Here is a 13672-nt window from a genome sequence, read left to right as displayed (position 1 = left end):
CGCTGTTTATATCCGGTCAAACAGAAGCGATGAAATGCTCGTAGCTTGCGGTTTATGGTCTCCAATCAGCTCTATGGTCAGCTGGCGGAAACGCCATCTCCATTCTCAGTTTGCCCGATGGGACGGGACTGCCTGAGAAAGTTGTGAAAGGCAGCTGGGGGGGGCATCTTCTCCCGCTGCTTGTAAAAGCAATTCTGCGGCTAATTGGCTGGGTTTAAAAAAGCTAGGATTGCTTTTTCATGAAAGCCGACCACCGGCTGAAATATATATGCAGGATGATGCCTGCATATATGTTATGTTCTTTTTTTATGCAGCTTGTGGACTGAATGAAAAAAAGAGAGGAAATCTCTTCCAGAAAAAGTGTGTGGTATGTCCAACATCAAGATATATAAATGTTGGGCATCCATGAAACTTTCTATTTTTTTAAATTCAGCCTGTGAGCTGAACCAAAAGAAAAGAACGGATTCCTCTATTCACATCAATCGATGTAGATGAAGAAATCTCTGCCAATTTGTTTTTAAATATATGCCGAAGCATTGGAACGATCCACCCACTGACCACCACAGGCCCCCATCTTGGGCACATATGTTCTTTTTTTTACTGTGGATGAGAAATCTCATCCAACAGCGCTGCATGCACTGATGTATATTCTGAGAGCACACCCTGTTGCTCTCAGAATAAACAGATCAGTGCTGCAGCTGAATGGTGTTCCTGCAACAAAAACAACAATGGTTATGTCAGGAATGGACTGGCCAGCAATGGTGGGACTCACCTGCCTTATGGGCTGCAGTACCAGGGCTGGCCAGCGGGTGCTCCCAGCAATCAGAGACTCAACCTTGCAGCCAGCCAAACACCTGAAACTGCTTATACTGGTGTATTTAAGGGATGGCCAGACCTGCAGACTCTGCCTTGGTGTGTGTTTTTCCTGGGCCCTGTATCCTGTTCCTGCATCCTGTTCCTGTCTTGTTGCTGACCCTGCCTGATCTGGACCTCTGCTGACTTCTCCTGCTCTGACCCCGGCTCGTTCCTGACCATCCCTCTGCCTGACCCTCTGTACCACTCTGCCCGCTACCTGCTGAACCTGGCTTGTGATCCCGACCATTCTCCGCTTGCTCCCCCTGTACCTACCTGCCCGATTGATATTGACCCGGCCTGCCTGACGACGCTTGCATTGTATGTACTGTTATCTGTGGGTGGTTGGTTTGGTTTGTTTGCTCTGTGTTATGTTTTAGTATTGCACTGCGTTTATGTTTGTATTCTTAGTGTTAATAAATTATATTGTTTATAACATATCTGAAGTCTGCGTTTCCCTGCGTCAGTCACACACCTCTGGTCATACCCGGGAGCCCTGACATTACACCAAGGCCAATCCTGACCAGAAGTGGCTGCACAGGGAAGCCATCTTGGTTTGTTGATGGGAAGGATGGATCTTGATGAGGTTGTGTATTTATATCTGCTAGTGTTTGATGACAGAGAATATGCTTATCAGACTCTGAAGGAGTATCCCAGGGATGAACTGCTAGAATGTATACGGCTCGCTCATGTTCTAGTAGATCAGGGCACAGAATTCTCTGAGGTGCAGCCATTGATTCAGGTTTGTGCGGAGTTGGTTTCATCTGGTACCCCCGAATGCAGGGATGAATTTTTGCCGCCATTTAGTGCAGACCAGGTAGAGTCCCTGGTATGGTTATTAGAGGATGATGTGGATTACTTTCTGGAGCATTATTCTGCATGTTCACCACAGGTATTAAGGGATTGTATAAACGCAGTGCAGTCTTTGGTCAGACAGGCTTTGTGTAAGCTCAGCTTTGTTCAACCCATACTGCAGACATGGACAGATCTGTTGCACCCAGCCTCAGTCAGCTTGCAAAAACCCAGTCCTGCTTCTAATCTATTTCCTCAAAGCTCTATTCCTGCATTCCCAACAGCTCCTCCTGCCCTGCTATCTACCGCATGTCAGTACCCTGTTCCCACTCGCTCCACCTATCCTGCCTTTAACCCTGTAAAAAAGCCCTCTGTAGCAACTGTTCCCTCCCCTGTTCCATCCTCCAGCTCTTCTTTGTCTCAAGCTGCTCCATTCGTTTGCAGACCTGCATTTACTTGCAGTGCTCCAGTAGTTAAAACCAGAAAAAAGCGAAAATTCTTTCCAACCAGTACCATCCTGCCAGTATCCAAACCGGTGAGCCTGCCGTCTGAGAACCTGCCTTCCGTGGTTCAGCCTGGTGCCTCGGCACCCGCACTTCAGCCTGAGGTCTGTACCCAGCCTGATGCCTGTACCCAGCCTGATGCCTCTATTCAGCCTGATGCCTCTACCCAGCCTGATGCCTCTACCCAGCCTGATGCCTCTACTCAGCCTGAAGCCTCTACTCAGCCTGAAGCCTACACTCAGCCTGAAGCCTACACTCAGCCTGAAGCCTACACTCAGCCTGATGCCTCTACTCAGCCTGATGCCTCTACCCAGCATGATGAACTGATCCAGCCTGATGATCCTATTAGGCCAGTTGACTCGATGCCCGCTGTTGATCCAGACGATCCGGTACCTGATCCGGTGCCCGCTGTCATGCCAATTGACTCAGAGCCCGCTGTCGTGCCTGATGACTCGGTGCCCACTGCCTTGCCAGATGACGCGGTGCCCGCTGGCGAGCCAAATGACCTGATGCCTGGTGACCCAGTGCCCACTGTCATACCTGGTGACCCGATGCCCGCTGTCGAGCCAGACAATCCGGTACCTGATGACCTGGTGCCCGCTGTCCAGCCAGACGATCCGATGTCTGACCCAGTGCCCGCGGTCATGCCAGTTGACTCGGAGCCCACTGCCTTTCCAGATGACGCGGTGCCCGCTCTCGAGCCAAATGACCTGATGCCTGGTGACCCGATGCCCGCTGTACAGCCAGACGATCCAATGTCTGACCCAGTGCCCGCGGTCATGCCAGTTGACTCGGAGCCCACTGCCTTGCCAGATGACGCGGTGCCCGCTGTTGAGCCAAATGACCTGATGCCTGGTGACCCGATGCCCGCTGTCCAGCCAGACGATCCATTGTCTGACCCAGTGCCAGCGGTCATGCCAGTTGACTCGGAGCCCACTGTCGTGCCTGGTGACTCGGTGCCTGTCGCTCCACCTGGGGGTCCAGCGCCCGCCGCTCCGCCTGGGGGCCCGAGACCTGTTGCTCTGCCTGGGGATCCGGCGCCCGCCGCTCCGCCTGGGGATCCGGCGCCCGCCGCTCCGCCTGGGGGCCCAAGACCTGTCGCTCCACCTGGGGGTCCGGCGCCCGCCGCTACGCCTGGGGGCCCGAGACCTGTCGCTCCGCCTGGGGGTCCGGCGCCCGCCGCTCCGCCTGGAGGCCCGAGACCTGTCGCTCCGCCTGGGGGTCTGGCGCCCGCCGCTCCGCCTGGGGGCCCGAGCCCTGTCGCTCCGCCTGGGGGTCCGGCGCCCGCCACTCCGCCTGGAGGCCTGAGACCTGTCGCTCCACCTGGGGGTCCGGCGCCCGTCGCTCCGCCTGGGGGTCCGGCGCCCGCCGCTCCGCCTGGGGGCCCGAGACCTGTCGCTCCGACTGGGGGTCTGGTGCCCGCCGCTCCGCCTGGGGGCCCGATGCCCGTCGCCCTGCCTGGGGGCCCGATGCCTGCCGCCCCTCCTGGGGGCCCGGCGCCCGCCGCCCCGCCTGGGGGCCCGATGCCTGTCGCCCCGCCTGGGGGCCCGGTGCCTGCCGCTCCGCCTGGGGGCCCGCTGCCTGCTGCTTCGCCTGGTGATCTGATGTGCCTCTGCCCGGAGTCCAGCCCGATGTGCCTCTGCCCGGAGTCCAGCCCGATGTGCCTCTGCCCGGTGTGCCTCTGCCCGGGTCCAGCTCGATGTGCCTCTGCCCGGAGTCCAGCCCGATGTGCCTCTGCCCGGAGTCCAGCCCAATGTGCCACTGCCCGGAGTCCTGCCCGGTGTGCCAGTCTTTGATATCCCGCCAGTTACCAGACCCGGGCGGTGGAACATTTTGCCCAGCTAGGACTGTTTGGAGCGTCCTGAGGCCGCTCCTTGAGGGGGGGGTACTGTCAGGAATGGACTGGCCAGCAATGGTGGGACTCACCTGCCTTATGGGCTGCAGTACCAGGGCTGGCCAGCGGGTGCTCCCAGCAATCAGAGACTCAACCTTGCAGCCAGCCAAACACCTGAAACTGCTTATACTGGTGTATTTAAGGGATGGCCAGACCTGCAGACTCTGCCTTGGTGTGTGTTTTTCCTGGGCCCTGTATCCTGTTCCTGTCTTGTCGCTGACCCTGCCTGATCTGGACCTCTGCTGACTTCTCCTGCTCTGACCCCGGCTCGTTCCTGACCATCCCTCTGCCTGACCCTCTGTACCACTCTGCCCGCTACCTGCTGAACCTGGCTTGTGACCCCGACCATTCTCCGCTTGCTCCCCCTGTACCTACCTGCCGGATTGATATTGACCCGGACTGCCTGACGACGCTTGCATTGTATGTACTGTTATCTGTGGGTGGTTGGTTTGGTTTGTTTGCACTGTGTTATGTTTTAGTATTGCACTGCGTTTATGTTTGTATTGTTAGTGTTAATAAATTATATTGTTTATAACATATCTGAAGTCTGCGTTTCCCTGCGTCAGTCACACACCTCTGGTCATACCCGGGAGCCCTGACAGGATAACATAAAACAGTAACGATAGAACAGTAACTCAATAAAACAACAACTTTTTTATTGAAATCTTTGCCAAAAAATATGATAACATATACATGCTGAAGAATAGAAGTGATCCACCCACTGGCTACCCCAAACCCCCATGCTTGGGCATATATGTTTTTAACTGCGGAAGAAAAATCTCATCCATCAGTGCTGCACACACTGACATATATTCATCAGCACACTTTGTTGCTGTCAGAATAAACAGATCGGTGCTGCAGCTGAAAGGCATTCCTGCAAAGAAAACAATGGTTAATAATAAAACAGTAACACTAAAATAGGAACTCAATAAAACAATGTTTTTATGGTTTTTTTAACTTTTTTTTAAACTATAAATTTTGCAGAATGTTAGGGTCTCTCAAAATGCGATAGTCAGTTTCCTGACTATCTAACATCTTTCGAGACCCTGTATAAATATATGCCCTAGACTGTGCCATGCTGTACCCTATACTAATACTCTACTAGTGTGTGGTAGCAACGGAAGCAGTCCTTGATGCAGAGACCTGGTTGGCCAGGACATGAGGGACAAAAAAAAGCCTAATATAGCCTGAGAATGGTGATGTTAGGCTTTAAGTATTACAAAGCAAGTAAAAATAGTGTCATCAAAGCTTATTGGATTCAAATCCAGTTATTGCACCATCAGCCCCCACAAAGCACATGTTCAAAATGGCGGTGAAGAGAGAAACTCCCACAGATGGTGGACTACCCATATGGAAGTAAATATATTTGAAATATATTTTAAAAATATCCTTCCCAAATATATTGCCATATATTTGAAATGCTAAAATTTTGCCCATATTCAATATATTTCAATAAATATATATATATATATATATATATATATATATATATATATACACACACACACACATACATATATACTGCATGTTACATTTTGTTTTTATTACAAAATATATGAAAAATATTTTTAAAAATACATTTCAAATATACTGTATGTCTTTAAAAATACAATTCTACATTTTTGAAATGCATTTACAAATATATGTAAAAATATATGTTAAAATGACTTTTTTATATGTTAAAAAATATGAAGAATATATTTAAAAAAATATATTTTTAAAAATATATTTTTTTAAATATATTCTTCAGATTTTTAAAAAAGTAATTTTAACATATATTTTTACATATATTTGTAAATGCATTTCAAAAATGTAGAATTGTATTTTTAAAGACATACAGTATATTTGAAATGTATATATATATACACACACACACAGTGAAGGAAATAAGTATTTGATCCCCTGCTGATTTTGAATGTTTGCACACTCACAAAGAAATGATCAGTCTAAAAATCAAATGGTAGGTGTATTGTAACAATGAGAGACAAAATAGCAACAAAAAATGTAAAAGAAATGCATGTCTGACACATTATGCACTGATTTGCATGTTCATGAGGGAAATAAGTATTTGATCCCCTATCATTCAGCAGGATTTCTGCTTACCAGGTGTCTTTCAAACAGGTAACAAGCTGAGATTAGAAGCAGGCTCTTAAAGGGAGCGCTGCTAATCTCATTTTGTTACCTGTATAAAAGACACCTGTCCACAAGAGCAATCAAACAATCATATTACAAACTTTCCACCATAGTAAAGACCAAAGAGCTGTCCAAGAATGTCAGGGACAAGATTGTAGACCTACACAAGGCTGGACTGGACTACCAAACTATTGGCAAGAAGCTTGGTGAGAAGGTGACAACAGTTGGTGCAATCATTCGCAAATGGAAGAAACACAAAACAATTGTCAGTCTCCCTAGGTCTGGTGCAGCATGCAAGATCTCACCACGTAGAATGTCAGTGATCATGAGAACAGTGAGGAATCATCCCAGAACTACACGTGAGGATCTTGTCAATGATCTCCAGGCAGCTGGGACCACAGTCACCAAGAAAACAATTGGTAACACACTACGCCGACAAGGATTGAAATCCTGCAGTGCTCACAAGGTCCCTCTGTTCAAGAAAGCACATGTCTAGACCCGTCTGAGGTTTGCCACTGAACATCTGAATGAAGCGGAGGAGGACTGGTTGAAAGTGTTGTGGTCAGATGAGACCAAAATCGAGCTCTTTGGCGTCAACTCATCTCGTTGTGTTTGGAGGAGGAGGAATGCTGCCTATGACCCCAAGAACACCATCCCAACTGTCAAACATGGTGGTGGAAACTTTTCTGCTTTGGGGTATTTTTCTGCTAAGAGGATAGGACAACTGCACCGCATCAAAGGGACGATGGACGGGGCAATGTACCATCAAATCTTGGGTGAAAACCTTCTTCCCTCAGCCAGGGCATTGAAAATGGGTTGTGGATGGGTGTTCCAGCATGACAATGACCCAAAACACACGGCCAAGACAACAAAGGAGTGGCTCAAGAAGAAGCACATTAAGGTCTTGGAGTGGCCTAGCCAGTCTCCAGACCTTAATCCGATTGAAAATCTGTGGAGGGAGCTGAAAGTTCGAATTGCTAAACATCAGCCACCAAACCTTAATGACTTGGAGAAGATCTGCCAAGAGGAGTAGGCCAATATCCCTCCTGAGATGTATGCAAACCTGGTGGCCAACTACAGGAAACGTCTGACCTCTATGATTGCCAGCAAGGGATTTGCCACCAAGTACTAAGTCATGTTTTGTGAAGGGGATCAAATACTTTTTTCCCCTCATGAACATGCAAATCAGTGCATAATTTGTTAGACATGCATTTCTTTTGATTTTTTTGTTGCTATTCTGTCTCTCAGTGTCACAGTATACCTACCATTCAATTTTTAGACTGACCAATTCTTTGTGAGTGGGCAAACATTCAAAATCAGCAGGGGATCAAATACTTATTTTCTTCACTGTATATATATATATATATATATATAAATATTTTTTTTAAATATATTGAATATGGCCAAAATTATAGCATTTCAAATATTTGGCAATATATTTGCGAAGAATATTTTTAAAATATATTTCAAATATATTTTTCTTCCATGTGAGTATATATAGTGTGAGTGTCCCAAATAATCCCTCCCTGAGACCACCTCCTCATTTCTCTTTGACCTTTCTGATTTTACTCCACAATTCAGGGTGGGTACTTACCAACTGGCGTTCTATGTTACAAAATTGGTGGCTATGATCGTTTACAGTGCTGTGATTGTTGTATAATTATGTATAATTTGTTCTAGTCTTTATATAACAAGATCCAAGGCCCTGAGGAAGTGGTTCTCCATGAAACGCGTCGGCCACATAAGCATAGGATCTTAGGAATAGATATATGGTTATACTCAAAGAGAAGTAATATTCACAAATTTTTAAGATTTGTAGTTTTTATAATGATTGTGATATATGTACATGGCTATAATAAAAAATTTTCATGTATCATGTAAATGTTTTTTATGTATTGATACTCTTTTTTTGTGTCATACCTTGGGAGGTACACTTAAATCCCCAATTTCAAATTGCTGTGGATATAAACATCTGGCCGTTGAAGTCCACTCCTCCCATGTTAAGGTTATAGTCATGGACACAGAGGGGCTTCTCAATAACACCAGCTGCCGTGGAAGTTTGGATGGTCGTCTCTGCGTGAATGGAAGACAGAACGAAAACATCCCATTTGTCCTTCCACTTCACTGCGAGTAATTTATTATTTTTGAAGCAGGCTTGCTCCCTCTTTCTAAGTCAGGTATTTACAAGACATTATGGAAAGCCCCGGGGATTAGGTTGCACAGTGCCACATGAGCCAATTCCAAGATTGTATAAATGTCTAAATAGTGTCACGCTTGTATAAAAACTGTCCACGTATAAGCAGTACCCCATATGGAAAAAGAATGACACCAAGTCCCAAACTATTTTGCCACTGCTCTCCATGTAGTCTGGGCATCCAAAGGGGCTCCACATGACTGCAAAATACATGTATAGCCTGTTGCCCTCTCACATGTCTTATACATTTTGACTCATATCTGGCACACTTGCAGAGAAGAAATTGTTTGAATGCAAGACAGCCAGAAAAATTAATGAGAGACTCATCAACGCAGATGTTTTGCTAGAGAGTATAGACATCTGCAAATTTCTGGTTAATTTGATTTACGAGGGACTGAATTTTGTGGAGCCGATCATATTCAGGGTCATGCTGAGGAAAAAATAGTGTATTGTCATTGAAATGCATAAATTGCATCATGGCAGCAGAGAACACAGGCATAAGATGATTCGGGTCTGTGGACCAATACAACCATAACTAACTGTTTTTAGTAGTGTCTATGTTGAGGGTTAAGCGCACAAAAACCTTAAATTCAGAAACGGTAATAGGTTTCCATGTAAATGGTCTGGTTTGAATTTGGGTTGGCAGCAATAAATTTTTGTGCATATAAATTGTTTTGATCTACAAATCAATCCATGCAGGTCTTTTGTGAAAAGCAGCTCCAAAAAATCAAGGGAAGTAGTTAAATTTGCTGTTTACACCTGAATTCAAGGTTGGGCATTGACTGGGAAAGTACGGGTGCTGCAGAATTTGTGGACTGCCAATCAGGATTTGCAAGCACATCCGGAAGGACACTATTGGCTGTATGGGTCTGTGTGTGAATTCTTGATGGCTGTGGGACACTACTTGTGCTAGCCACCGCACCAGCTTGTACTGCACTTATACTTATAGGACCCGCCCTGCTACCAAGTGATACTGCAGTGCTGGTATGTAAAAAACCAGGATGTATTAGGCCGCTGGGGCCCGCCACTTCACCAAAAGGTAGAGCGGCACTAGTACTGGCACTCTGTCGCATATGAGAATTATAATGCAATTATAACACCTCAGCAACCTGGGAACGGGGTCTGGTATGCTTGAACTTAGCAGGAACCTGTATTCCATCATCTGAGCTATCTGTCAGGGTGCTTTTGCTCTCTACAGGTTTGTATTCTGATCCTGCTTCTGTCAGTGAGGCTTTCCCTTCGCTCTCATCTGACACACTCAGAATCCTGTAGGCCTCTTCACTAGTGTACCTTTTGTTGGACATTTTGGCCACTAAATTTATAGGTACCTAGTGCAACTCATGGAAAAAAGAGCACCTGGCTGTCAGGGACGGCTTGAACCTCTACAAAAAAAAATGACCTGCTAGTGCTAGCAGAGATCAGGACTGATCTTGCTAACCCTGCAGTTTTGTGTGCAATGTACCAAGTGACAGTGACCTACCTACTGACACTGCACATGCTGGGGGAGAAGGGGGAGTGGTTAAGTGTACAGGCTAAACGTAAGTGCTGGCAGGTGCCGGGGCTGATCCTAACGCTGTGTTTTTGGAGACACTGTACTATTGTGAACGCTGGTACAGTTCTCATCTGATCAAAGATATTGATCCATTCAGACACTATACTAGCAATGGAGGTTTATTGTGTATGTGAGTGTGTTCCTGGCAATCAAAGGGTTAAAAGTGATGAATGATGTAGTGGTGGGAAATCTGACGCTATCTGGGAGGGATGCTAATGCTATCTGAAGTTGCAATGACACTAATACAGTGATCAGTAAAAAAAAAAAAAAAAAAAGAATACCACAGGATCAGAGGGTGAGATCAAAAAAAGCCTGTAAAGACAGACCCAGGAACGGCAGCAAAAATGTTAACTCCTTCGCTCCTGGCCAGGGACAAGCCTATATGCTATACTCCTATAACATCGCTGTGTACACGGGTACTGTGGTGCACAGCCATTAATGTCACCTGGGCTAAGCCAGGAACAAAAGGTAACTTTATTATTGACCAGAATGTTTCATTCAATGACAGAACCTGCTGGGAAGGACATTGCTTCTCTACTTGTAAAGTAGCCAAGAAAAATGTGTTACTTTATTATTCTTCATTGGAACGAGAACATTGAGTCCATGCATTCCATAATAATAGCCATCAGGAAACATCACAAGATGTGAAGTACAACTGAAGGCCAAGCTTTTTATGTTTGTTTTTATTTGGATAGAGTGGTGAAGGGGTATTTCCATTGTTAGGTTTCATGAGTAATATGTCTCATTTGCAACAGTTTTAGGGCTTTTTAAGACTTGCGGGTTAAAAACACACAGCTGAGCTGCATTTTTAGTGCTGTCTTGTGGCTACTGCAGAATATACTTAATATGTAAACCCAACATTTCAAATTCCTGATATGTGCCTGCTATGCTGTGTACTTTTATGAAAAGGTATCCTGTTCTCTTTGTATTTCTTGCTTTGCGTGAAATCTTCGGAGTTCCTGCTAGTCCCTCTGCTTTCCTATTAAAAACTGACCACACTAAGCAGGAGAACACAGCTCAGTTAGTTCCCTAGTTATTTTGGGAACTGAGTGTGCTCTCCCTCAAAATCAGCCTTGTCCTGAGACACCCCTTCTGCACAGACTTTCCCTCTCACTGTGCTCCTGTTCTCCCTCCCACCCCAGTTTTTATGAAGCTGAGAACAGAGAAAATGATTTATAAAAAAAAAGGAAAAAAAGTGTTTATGTTTTTTTTTATATCTATATACACATTGCGTGGTCATGCAACACTGTACCCTAACTAAAATGTTATCATTTTGTTCACACAACTAGAGCTTTCTTTTGGTGGTATTTATCACTACTGGGGTTTTTATTTTTTGCTAAATTAACAAAAAAAAACAAAAAATTAAAAAAAAAAGTTTTTCTTGGTTTCTGTTATAAAAGTTTGCAAATAAATAATTGTTCTTCATAAATATAGGCCAAGCTGTATTCTGCTACATTTTTTTAGTGAAAATAACCCAAATCAGTATTTATTTAGTCTGTAGGAAAGTTATAGAGTTCACAAACTATGGGATATATCTGAAAATTGATCAATCCTGAAGTACTGACAGCCAGTCTAATTTCTTGAGGCCCAAAAATGTCAGAATAGTACAGATATACCCCAAATGACCCCTTTTTGCAAAGTAGACAGTCCAACGTATTTCATAAGAGGCATGGCAAATTTTTTGAAGTTGTAATTTTTTTGTCATAATTTTTCAGAAAATGAAGAAATTTAAAAAATTATTTTCACAATTTATTTTTTACATACTGTCACCAGTGCAGTACAGCGTCAGCATGTAACTGATGTGGTGGTGATCAGGAACACTGACTGGTGCCAGTACGAAAAAAAAAATAATAATTTTTTTATTATTTTTTTATTAAATTTTTTCTTTTAAGATTTTGTTTTTCATACTGCACCATAGTAACATTGTACTACTTTGGGAAAGTGATCAGGTTTTTTTTGTTGTGATTAGCTGTGATTGGCCACAGCTAATCACATGACACAGATGAGCTATGATTAGCCCAGCCTGTGCATGTGATTGCTGTGACCATTCACAGCTAGACACAGTTGTATACAATGGATGGCATGAAAGGAGAGGGTTTACTTATACTTTAAAAGCTAATTGGAACATTTTACATATTACAGCTCCTGCCCCTTCACCCAGATCCCCCACCCCTCCCCGAGTCAGTGGGTAGGGGTTATTCTCTCTGCACCCGCTGTCACTTTTTGGAAACAGCACAGGTTTGTGGGGCTCCACCTACACAGCCATGTCATTCATTCAGAGTCCTGTGAATGAATAAACTACAATTACCATCTACCACTGTGGCTTTCAAACAGAAAGCCTGTACAAAGGTAATATTTGCAGGAGCCCACATTGTACCTGTGATCTACTGATCATGGGTGCAATGCTTTCAAGGTTCCTACAGGAAAACATAATTTTCTGAAAAAATATGTGCATTTATTATTTTTTTCTGTAAAAGTCAACTTAAGTGTTGCCTTTTGTGCCTAGGATTCAGCTTTAAAGAAATCTATTCCTGCTACTACAACCAGGCAGTGAAATGGACATAAATAATCTGGTTTACGTGTAAATAGGAAAAATAAGTGACAAAAGGTATAAAAGACAAATAAGGAATTCCTATACTAAAGACTTGTGTGCAATAAACAGGTAAATCTAACATAATACAGTATTTTGAGACAACGGTCTTTCAGGATGTATTGCTAGAGGCATCTTTATTATATAAGGCGCATTTTTTTAGATCAGCAAAGTTGTATCTTGGGCAGCAGCATTCACAAATATTGAAATATGCTGTCCAAGTCTATGCTTACTTACAACAAAATAAATGTAAACCGCAAACAAGCATACTTGGTCATAAGTCTCCGAATGAAGGGCAAATGTTTCAGAAAAATGGGTAAAAAGGAAAGGTCCAGGCTCAGCACACAATTGTTTTGAAGAAACAAATGAAAAAATATATTACAAACAAAAAAAATGACAAATGTTTTCTACAGAATATTATTTATAGACATACAGTGTGGAAAATAATTATTTGATCCCCTGCCTATATTGTAAGTTTGCCCATTTACAAAGAAAGGAAGGATCTATCATTTTTATCACAGATGCATTTTAAATGGTAGAGACAAAATATCAAGTAAAAATTCAGAAAAAAAACACACGATTCAAATGTTATAAATTGAGTTGCAGTTCAGTGAGTAAAATAAGTATTTGATCCGCTACCAACCAACAATAATTCTGGCTCCCACAGACTATGTGCTCATGTGATACACAGATTAGTCCTGTCAATTTAACCACTTCCAGCCCGCAATGTACTGCGGCTGGGCGGCAGTTAGAGGCAAAGAGACGTACCTGTATGTCGCTCTGGCTGTACTAACACAGGGAGAGGCAGCGCGCCCGAGCAGGCACGCAGCACTCTCCCCTCTGACTGCTGTGTCCATCGGACAAAGCAGAATGAAGATCCCGGTGAACGGACCCGAAGATCATGTGATCGCTATACTCAATCTCATTCATAACAGCTCTGCTCCTCTTCCTAGTGAGCTGTGATTGGCCCACAGCTGTCACGATACATGAGGCCAATCACAGCACCCTGTACCATGTGACCAGCTCTAGCCAATCACAGATCACTATCCTCAAGCTTTGCATTGCAGGACAAATGATCTGTATTTCTTCTGCAAAGCAAAGGAAAAAAAACAAACCCTGATCAACCCCCCCCCCCCCCCCCCCCAGTAGTAAAATGTTACTA

The sequence above is a fragment of the Staurois parvus genome, unplaced genomic scaffold, assembly GCF_062004578.1.
Source record: "Staurois parvus isolate SC_StPar_1 unplaced genomic scaffold, SC_StPar_1.0 ptg000059l, whole genome shotgun sequence".
NCBI classification, from domain to species: Eukaryota; Metazoa; Chordata; class Amphibia; order Anura; family Ranidae; genus Staurois; species Staurois parvus.
This window is presented reverse-complemented; position numbering follows the sequence as displayed.